Source organism: Suricata suricatta, chromosome 4, assembly GCF_006229205.1.
Source record: "Suricata suricatta isolate VVHF042 chromosome 4, meerkat_22Aug2017_6uvM2_HiC, whole genome shotgun sequence".
NCBI lineage: Eukaryota > Metazoa > Chordata > Mammalia > Carnivora > Herpestidae > Suricata > Suricata suricatta.
Genome location: NC_043703.1, coordinates 15,204,096 through 15,214,762, shown reverse-complemented (window position 1 = coordinate 15,214,762; position 10,667 = coordinate 15,204,096). Strand labels below are relative to the sequence as shown.

The 10,667-nt window shown below is 46.7% G+C and overlaps 1 non-coding gene across 1 annotated transcript; it reads right to left on the bottom strand.

Moving 5' to 3' along the window:
• Positions 1-10,274: 10,274 nt before the first annotated feature.
• TRNAF-GAA lies at positions 10,275-10,347 on the bottom strand. Its single transcript has one exon. It is a non-coding gene; the product is annotated as a tRNA-Phe (tRNA).
• Positions 10,348-10,667: the final 320 nt, after the last annotated feature.

Genomic DNA, 10,667 nt, shown 5'->3' with positions numbered 1-10,667 from the left:
AGCTGCCCTCAGTCCATGTTCAGCCCAGACCAGCTCACAACAATCCTATAAGGGAGATATTATTATTATTGTTATTATTATTATTATTATCATCACACTTTACAGGTGAGAAAACTGAGGCAAGGAGAACTTGAATGACTTCCTCCAAAGGGTCAGTGGCAAAGCCAGGATTCGAAGCCAGGCTGCACCCTGGCACCAAAATCTGTCCTCAGACCCACTGTGCATCTTGCCAGCAGATTTAATAACATTAATGTGGGGTCTGAATAGGCCCCATCCCTCCAGATGTGAGTAACCTCTGCCCATCCCAGGGTCCCGAATCTGGGGATGATGATACATCTTCATTCCGCTGCCGGTGGGGTGTTTTATGCCTTAGGACCAGCTATCCTGGGAGCCACCAGCAGCTCTCCCACAGAAAGCATGGCGGCACTCAGCACCCTGAGGGTACTAATGTACCCACCTGAGTGCCCAGCCGGACCGAGGGAGGGGTCATGCGGCCGAGCAGATGAGAGAAACCCGTAGACCAGAGTTCCAACGGTGGTGCCCAGCAACCTGAGATTTTTTGTGAAAATACATGAAACGCCCCCAGGCAGGTAGGCAAGAGTCTCTCTGATTGCTGAGGTCTTCAGCAAATAGTTGGGGCAAAAAGCTAGAAAACTCTGGGTTATAATCAACATTGTGACCCTGTCTATGCTTTCAGGTTGGTAGGGCATGGCGAATCGCAAATACACGCTAATGGTATGTCAGTACTTCACAATAGCATAGCCCAGCCTAGGTTGCCCCCTTCAAGGTCCTGCCACCCGACCGGAGGCTCTATGGAAAACTGAAGTCGATTCAGCTCCTCCTCAGGCTCCCAAGGATGGGTTAGTAGGAAATAGTATGACCTTCCATGCAAGGAAAAAGGGCTGTGCTTCCAAAATGGTGTCAAGAACCAGCTCAGAAGCTGGTAGGGACACAAAATCCCTCTCCATTAGAGAAAGTGAGCCCTTTAGTAAAGGCCCAGCGAACCAAAGGATGGGCACAGAAAGGCAACAGCTGCCAAGGGCCAGTCATGGATACGGTCTAGGATCCAGTTAACAGGTCCAATGCTCAAGAATCTGTTAATCAAAAGGCCTGGACCTGATGACAGAATATTGATAATGGACAAGAATGTTCTGGGAGCTGCTGGGGCCCGTGATGTCCAGCAGCTGCTCTTCGAAGGGGACCTCCCAAGCCCACCTGCTGAAGACCAACACCTACTCGGGCTCGAAACCCCGCATGAATGAATGAACTGATAATTGGTGGATTAAGTCAAATGTTTCCAGTATGAAGACATGTTTCTGTTTGTGTTGGCCTGTTTGGTTTCTTTATATCTCTCTGAACAGAAAACCTTTCTCTAGCTCTTATTCTCTCAGTTACACCTAGAAGCTTTCCAAAACATGTTTATCTAGAAAGTTACTTGAATCTCACCTTTAAAAATACAATCAGAACATCTTAAGTAACTTGAAAGATGGACAGGATGTTTCCGCTGTTGTTGTTAAGACATTTATTGAATGTCATTACAGGCAATGACACCATGTAATGTGTGACCATGAGCCTAGCTCACAGGTTTGTGACCTAAATTAACCTGGGTTAGTGCTCTCACAGGTTCTGGGCTCCAAAATGCCTCAACTTGTCTCTGTCAGAAGAAGACAAATCATGCTCGTTTTGGAAAACTAACAATGCAACCCCGTTTCCTGCTCTCCCGTTCTGCTAGGTTGAAGGGTTAGAGCCTTTTCTGCAGCCTGTTCTTTAAATTATGCAAGTGAGAAGTGTTATAAAATACAGATAAACAAACAAACAAACGAAAACACTGAAAATCATCCACAATCTTAGATTAGCCACACCACCTTTGTGGTCTTTCTGAAAGAGTTGTGCTATGTTGTCAAATCAGTAGATGTAGAGAAGTATTTCTTGAGAACCACAAATGTTTCTGGCACAGGGCTAGGTGATGGAAAGGCACAGAAAAGGAATAAAAAAACCTCAGTCTAGACCCTCAGAAGAGTTTACTCTCCTATTAGGGAATATGCGCTATGAGATGTTAGTGAGCCATCTTTGAGGGGGAGGTAAAAGGAGGAGATGTATATAATGTGTTGACTAAATAGACCTTGAGCACCCGTTCTGTGCTCTCTGCTATGAACATGGACCAAGGTCTTCAGGACTTAATAATAGCCAGTCAGGGAAAAGACCAGTGAGATTCAATAGAACATTACCTGCACAGCGACATGTACAAGGTGTGGAAGATACAGAGTGAAGGAACACCCACACTTTGCTAGGGCCGCAGGAGGAGCTGATGCTGATGGAGCTTACGGAGGCCGGAGGCCGAGGCCAGCGTCCAGGGTGCCTCACTGAACACGCCGTGCCTGGTGCTGCATGCTGAGCACTTGTCCTACATGACTGATTTCCTTGTCATCACAACGCTAGAAAATAAGTCCATTTTTTAATTTAAAAACAATTTTAAATGTTAAAAGAAAAAGAAGTCATTTACTTTTTCCCTGTTTTGCAGAAATAGGGAAGCCGAGCAGGTTAGAGAACTTAGGAACGTTATTCAGCCATCAGGTGGAGTCCGAGTTCAGGCTCAGGCACCTGCCGCGGGAATGGGCTCTGGACGGCTCCCCATGCCGGATGTATATACCCGCAGTGGCGACAGTGGCCCCTTGGTTTCATTCAGCCTTCTCCTCTGCCTCCTGCTGCGATATATTTCCTCCTCTTCCTCCACTGCAGTCGAAAACCACATGGTTTGGGGGTACCATCCATCTGTTTTCACACTCCGAGAGTTCAAGGCTATGAAACACGGACTCCTGCAATGAGCCTCAACTCGAATCCTTCAGCCCGCTTGGCTGAGGGTAATGGGCCCACATTGCCCACCACTCACGCAGCTAAGTCGGGTTTAAAAGGAATGACGTTGTGTTCGGGCTATCTGGAAGTTTCTCTCTGTGCCCGAGACAAAAGCCCTTTTTGGAGGATTCCCGCTATCACCTGCTAGATCATTGTCAGCGCTGCTGTCTGCTTCCTACCCTCAGCCCCGCCACCGCCCCGGAGAGGATGGGACTGTCTCGCTCCATCCAGCCTGCCCGGTTTCTTCTCTCTGGTTCCTGCCCTCTTCCTGTGGCCTTCCAGGGTGACCGATGCCTGCCCTGCAGCCATTCCAGGTCATGTGACCCCTTTCAGTCCCCTTGGCTATTTGATAACATTAGCATTTTCTTGCTGGAACATGGAAACTCTGAAGTATCTCTTCCTGAAGCCAAAGCCACCGTTTTGAGCAGGCAGCATTTTGCCATAAGGAAGTAAACAGACCTTCAAAACAGAAAGTGCGGGCGGAGACAGAGTCACATGCCCGGTGTGTGGTAGGTAGTGAGCTTCCTGGGAGGTCAAAATGGGAGACATCCAGGAAAACTTAAAACTGTGGGAAAGGTTTCATGCAGAAGCAATGCTCAAGAGAGAATTTGAAAGATGGATATGAATTTGAGGAGACCCTAGAGGAGTGAGGTGTGGAATAAACAAACATCTGATTGTATTTGTTTCTGAGCAATTCACCAACCTGACATAAGAAAATGCTTAAAAGTTGGGGCACCTGGGTGGCTCAGTCAGTTAAGCGTCTGACTTCGGCTTAGGTCATGATCTTACAGTTTGTGAGATCGAGCTCTGTGCTGACAGCTCAGAGCCTGGAGCCTGCTTTGGATTCTGTGTCTCCCTCTCTCTCTCTGGCCCTCCCTGCTTGTGCTCTGTCCCTCTCTCTCACAAGAATAAATAAAAAATGGAACATTAAAATTTTTTAATTAAAAAAATAAAAGCTTTACAATACTGTGCATATTGATACTGTTTGTGTAAAACGAAGTGTATGTGCACATGCTTGTCCATACAAAAATTATTTTCTGCAGGATGTACTAGAAGTTATTAACAGGCTGGTCTCCACGGAGGGGAGCTAGGCTTGGCTTTAACGTGGAGATGGATGCCGACAGGAATGGGAAGGCAAACTTCGGTCCTGAATTCTCACCACAGACAGCCAGCACTTCAGACTTTCATCTCCACACGTTTCAATTTGCCTGAAACTCTATTGAAGTCCCCAGATTTTTCTTTCCTAACACTGAGTTCGTATTTAAGCAGACATTTGCTCTGAGAAAGGCATTTAGGCAAAAGGGGGGGGGGGGAAGAAGTTTACTTGCAAAGAAGTTTAATAAGGGAGTCCTCGTTTTTTTTTTAATGTTTTTTATTTATTTTTGAGAGACAGAGAGAGACAGCGTGAGCAAGATAGGGTCAGAGAGAGAGAGGGAGACACAGAATCTGAAGCAGGCTCCAGGCTCTGAGCTGTCAGCACAGAGCCCAACACGGGGCTCGAAACCACGAACCGTGAGATCATGACCTGAGCCAAAGCCGGATGCTTAACCGACCGAGCCACCCAGGCGCCCCGGAGTCCTCGTTTTTAAAGAGTAGCTTTGGGGCGCCTGGGAGGCTCAGTCGGTTAAGCGTCTGACTTCGGTTCAGGTCATGGTCTCGTGGTTCGTGGGTTCAAGCCCCAAGTCAGGCTCTGTCCTGACAGCTCAGAGCCTGGAGCCTGCTTTGGGTTCTGTGTCTCCTTCTCTCTTTGCCCTTCCCTGCTTGCACTCTGTCTCTCTCTCTCTCTCAAAAATAAACATTAAAAAAATTAAAAAAATAAAAAGAGTAGCTTTAAAACAAAAGTTGTGGCACCTGGTGGCTCAGTCTGGTTAAATGTCTGACTTTGGCTCATGAGTTTGAGCCCTGGCATCAGGCTCTGTGCTGACAGTGTGGAGTGGAGTCTGGAGCCTTCTTTAGAGCCTGTCTCCCTTTCTCTCTCTGCCCCTCCTCTGCTCTCTCTCTCTCAAAAAGAATACGCATTTAAAAACAAAACAAAACAAGAAAAAAACTGATATAAAAAAATCAGGACCCTGGGTGAGTCAGTCAGTTAAGCATCAACTCCTGGTTTTGGCTCAGGTCATAATTTCATGGTTTTTGGGATCGAGCCCCGCTGCCGCACAGAGCTTGCTTAGGAGTCTCTCTCTCCTCTTTCCCTTGGTTGTGCTCTCGCTCTCTCTCTTAAAATAAATAAACTTTATTTTTAAATTGGAAGATATGCAATGTTACTAAGTTTACATTGAGTCTATTCCTGGTGGGAAAACAGATTTTGTCACAGTATTTTATCTTCAAAGGTCACCACGTGTCTTCAGATGTCAACACTGAAACTCTCATGGGTAAAATTATCTTCGATGTAGTCAACAACTTTCAGGGACAGCCATGGTTCCATGTATGACGGGGACTCCAGCCAGAAAGGCAGGACCCCTGGAAGACAGTCTTGATTTATCTCAGGCCGCAAAGCGGATTTTTACAATTTTGCTTGGACTACAGTATGTGATTTCTCATGCAGACCAACTCACCGCAGCAGCAGGGCCAACGCCATACTGCTTCTAGCCATACTTAGCATCAAGAGATAATAGGATCCATCTCGCTGAGGCCACCATCATTTTTAGGGTCTCTGCCTGCAATACCCACACCCCATTGTGCACTAAAACTGCAGAAGGTGCCTGATGTCAGCCCCGTGCGACCATCTCACATGACCTCAAGGAGAAATCAAAAACAAGAACTGGAAAGCCAGTTAAGCAGAGGCATGCAGGCAATATTTTTGACCAATCGGATACAACAGAAACACAAGGTATTACGATGACCTAAGGGACTTTCCCATGTCCTTGTGGGAATCCGAAACTTTAATTTTTACAACCAAACAGATTACACCTTCTGAGGCACAGCTATTTGGAGAACTGCTTACAAGTATGCAGATTCCTTTCCCTGTTCTGTATATATAATCCCCTGTAGCTAACAAGACTTGCAACAGCATGTCAGAGCAATCTGAAAGACGGTCTCCTGGGCTACCCTCAGTAGGACTGCGAATAAAGCATTAACAACTGATTTTGAGGTGGGCTTTCCTTCGGTTGACACTGTGTTGCCCTATCTTTTCCTTCCTATCAGCAGCAGCACTTAAAACAAAACCACAACTCAGATTTTTTGAAAGTGTCTGATGGTTAGGAATATGAAAAAGATCACTTTAGCATGAAGATTACTTGATGTGAAGGCAGCCTGCCTTTCCCCATTTGCAGGACATAAATTTGTAAAGCTGTTCCTCACCAACTCCCCCATCTCCTACCTGGAAGGACAGAAGCTAATCACCAAAGACAACAGTACGCCCTGATCCGCCTATACATGGCGTCAGAAGAATCTATGTAACAAGTTTTACCAACTAGCCTTGTCTGCTGTTAGTTTCCCATATGTTTACCTTCCCGCCATCTGCCAGCCTGGAAACTAGTCTTTTTCCTTGGTCTTGTCACTTCTCTACAATCTTATTGTTCTTTTGTGAAGATGCTATGTAGGACCGAGTTCTTACCATCCCTTTGAGCTACTCATCGCTGGGTACTCCCACATGTATGTACCGTGCACAGGTTAATAAACTTCTGTTTGCTTTGCTATTTTTTCTTGTTAATCTGAATCTTGTCAGTCTTCTTTCTAAGGCTCCTGCTGAGAAGCTAAGATGGTACTGGGCAAAAGTTTTTCCTCCCCTACGTCCCAAAAGTTGACTAGCAGTCCCCTTCAACACAGATAAATCTATTCAACAGCAAGTCTCCAGTTTCTCCTCGCTTGGTCAGACCATTTTCTAGCACAAAATAGGCTAAATATCTTATCACAGCTCCTCTCCTTATCTCTCCTGCCTTCATCTAAACCCATTCTTCTTGTAGCATCTCCCTGGAAATCATAGGCTCCTGCAAAACAATAGTTTGAAGACTGTAATCAAGTGACCCTTAGTTTTCTTATGTCTTAGCAAGTCTATTTCATATCCTTGTGTTGGTGTCTTTAAAGTAAATCTCCTCTTCCTTAACCATGTTTTTGTCCTTTGTTAACCCTTTCCTCTTAAACTGAGTTAATCAAAACTGAATCAAATGCCCTCACATGAATCTCACTAACGCAGTGTGTAAATGAACTACTCCTTGATTTTTATATACATTTTTGTACTTCATTTTAGTACATCTCAGAAGTATGCCAGCTTTTCACAACAGCACACCTATGCAGCTTTTCTCTCCATTTATATTCAACTATGCCTCCTACCTGATAGAGTTATTGACAAGTTTAGTGGGATAATGTATGAAACATGCTCATCAGAATTCCTGGCACGTAGAGAGCACTCCAGAAATGGTCACTCTGTATATTCTTGATAGAGAGTCAATGAGTATACAGGAAGAGGGGTTACTGGAAATGCACTGTAGGCTACATTTAAGGCAATGAATAGGCAAATGTTTGCGCACCCTGCTTTAAGACAACTCATTATATGGAAATTGGAATTTATGGAAGTAATATGTGGCTTGGGTGTCTGTTATGAAGACCTTTGCTCAATCTGTCCTGCTTCATTCCCAGGCTCCAACAGCTAGGACTGCAAATGATCCTCCAAGATTTCAGCTAGATAGGTGAGCTTCGCCGATGCAAGGTAATCCATCCTGACATCACATATTAAAGATTATCATGTAGGAGCCACACATTCCTGGCATCTGAGGCAAACCCAAACAGGGAGTTGGCTTTCCAACCAAGGCTCAACATCACACAAGGCCAAGATATGATATAACAGAACTAAGCAGCTATAAATCACTGTACATTTAAAATAGACGTATAACCCAAGACGGATAAAATGGATGTTAACGTATTTACATACTGATTACACAAAAGGTCCCAATGAATTATTAGATGCGCACCTAGTTTTATTGTATATAACAATTATAACAGCTTCACTCTATCTTAATTCTGGCCTATCATGAATGTAGTACCCAGAGTAATTGAGAAATAAACAGCCATGTAGCAATGTGCTTGTGTGTCCCTTAGAAATGTGTCGCATGAGCCAGATGGCTCAGGTTTCTTTCTAAAAACTTACCAAGGAAATTTGAGAAGATGCCTTTCCCCTTCCACACTGGATAAACAACCCCGCGCAAGAGTACACCTTTTCACCCTTTTCGTTGCCGGGAGAGAACTGGGCTGAGTACTCACTGATAATTGTGTGATGCCGATCACATTCTTTCCACTGAAAATATTTCTTTCCTAAAGTAAGGGCTGACCCTTCACCCCCTCCTTGGAAAGAGCTGTCCTGGAGTGTCAGGGGGCTTCCCTAAAAGACAAGTCACGTTCAGTCTTTCTCAGTCTTCACTCCAGGAAGTGACAGTGTTTGACATCTATCAGAGCACGACACACGTTCAGTGAAGGGCAGTAAGAATGATCAGATTACAACTTTAGACTTTACTTCTTCAGGTAAAAACAAAATGGTATATACATATTACATAATTATTTTTAACCATAAACATTCATAACATTTCATAAACGCTCCTTCCCACAAGGCCAGCAAAAACGCTTTACAACCGCGTTCCAGTGGGAACCTGCCCAAACTGTCCCCTTTTACCCTTCCCCCTTCGGACTTCTAACCTGACGTGTGCCTCTAGCCTACCCCAGGGCCGAATGTCCAGGAGCAAATACCACCCTGTCTGCCCTGCAGGCTGGTCTGAAACGAACAGCCCCTCTCATCTCGAGTGCCCACATCACTCCTCTTGCCTTTAAACACGTGGAGAGCTGTTCCTACCCCAGTTTGCTCCTCCCATCCGAGAAATCTTCCTCTGCAGCCCCAACCAATGCTTCCTTCCCGAGAGAGCCTATAAGATAATCAGCAAGGAGCTTTAGTTTCTTCCGATAACGAACCCTCATTTTTATGCGCCCATCTTAACCAAACACCCCAGCAAGTACTCAGGTACAGCATCACTTGAGAGGGGGCAGGTGTTACAAACCTGACATACAGTAGCTTTTACCTTTACAATCCTGTAAGGGCTGTTATGTGTAAAATTAAGATGATGCATTCTTTCTTTACTAGGTAATTATGGAGATGTAGTAATTTCTGGCACACAGTGGGAGGCCACTCATTAATGTTCAACTGACGACTGAATTAATAACCGGAGAGCACACAGTACCTCATAAATACGAAGCGCCTGTCGAACCAATAGAACCAGAAGATCTGCAAGACCTACGGCGGAAGTCCCACAAGCTGTCTGTCATGTGCTGACCAGCAACTCCCCACCCTGCTAAACTACACATTCCTTTTCCCAAGACTTGAACAAATTGAAGTTTCTTCCTTCTTTAATTCAAATCTACATCCTTGCACCTGCTCCCCCTGGGTCCTGGCTCCGCCACACAGTATAGAATCCGACGGAGCGCTGGGCCTCCACCTTTTTGTTTTGTTTTAACTCCACATCACTTAGATTAGCGCTGGGGGGGTGGAGTAAAGTTGATGCACCTCCAACACACACACACACACACACACACACACACACACACACACACACACGGTGAAAGCAAAAACGTTCAGAAAAAGATGTATTTTGAAGTTTGATTTCAGGCTTGCGGGATAAAGACACTAAAAGGAAAGGCTTGTTCACAAAAAGTCTTAGGAAAGGGCTCTTTTAAAAATACAATCAAATGTCTAGATAAGTGCATCCTCAAACTTCAGCTGCCTTCAAACCTCACTCGCAGAGCTGCTTGTTAAGACACCCAGCGTTGGAAACCGGTTTCTGATACTGCAGGTCCAACGTGAGGCCCAGAACTGGCATTTGTAACGAGTTCCCAGGTGAAGCCCCTTGCTGCTGTTCCGGGGACCACACTTTGAGAACCACTGGCCTACGCTCGATATAAAGTTGTTTAGGGGCAAGGGATCGGTTTTACAGAGCTGTGAGGCTGCCACGCTTTTATGCGTTTGGCAAGTAACCCAGGTTACGTCCCCAGAGCGGCCCTGCGAGCGCCTCTAACCGGAGACGCGGAGCCGCTCAGATCCCCTACGGACAACGCATCCCGATCGGGGCCACTTCGGGAAACGAAGGTTGGGTGAAGTTGTCTCGTTCTCCGGGAGGCAGACGGGGCGCTTTCGCACCCTACGCACAGCACCCTCGGGTCACCCGGGAGCTGCGGAACTCGGGTGCGGACCGGGCTTTCCTGCCCCCAGGCTCCGCACGCGCATGCGCAGGAGCGCCGGACTGCGGCCAGAAAGGCGCCCCGGAAGTGGCGGTGGGGTGCGGCCCGGTCCCGGGGTAGGGGGCGCTGAGATTGGCTGTTTCCGCTCCGCGCTCGCTCAGCCTTCAAGTCCTCGTTCTCCACGGGGCTGGTTACCCTGGGCCAGGGGTTCGTTGGAAATTTGATTACATTTGAACCAAAAAGAAAAAAGAAAGAAAAAGCGCTGCCGAAACCCGGGATCGAACCAGGGACCTTTAGATCTTCAGTCTAACGCTCTCCCAACTGAGCTATTTCGGCGCCCTTTCGCTTCTCTTTAAAGGAGACTATCACTGAATTATTTGTGTCCGCCCCTTCCGTCTCTTCTCAGTCACCGTTTAGGAGCGTTCCTTCCCGGTCGCATTAAACGGTTGCGTCAGAATTCCGCTCTGCTCTTTACAAGCGGCGATGGGGCGCCGCGTAAACCTTACCATTTTCACCGTATTCGGCGTTTCTGACTCAATTTTCACCCGCTGGACGCCGAGCGCGCCGGGGCGCCGGCTGCTGGCGGGGCGGGCCTGGGGTCCCCGGCTCCTCCGCGCCTCCCCGGGCGGGCTCGTCCCCCCAGGCTCGTCCCCGCA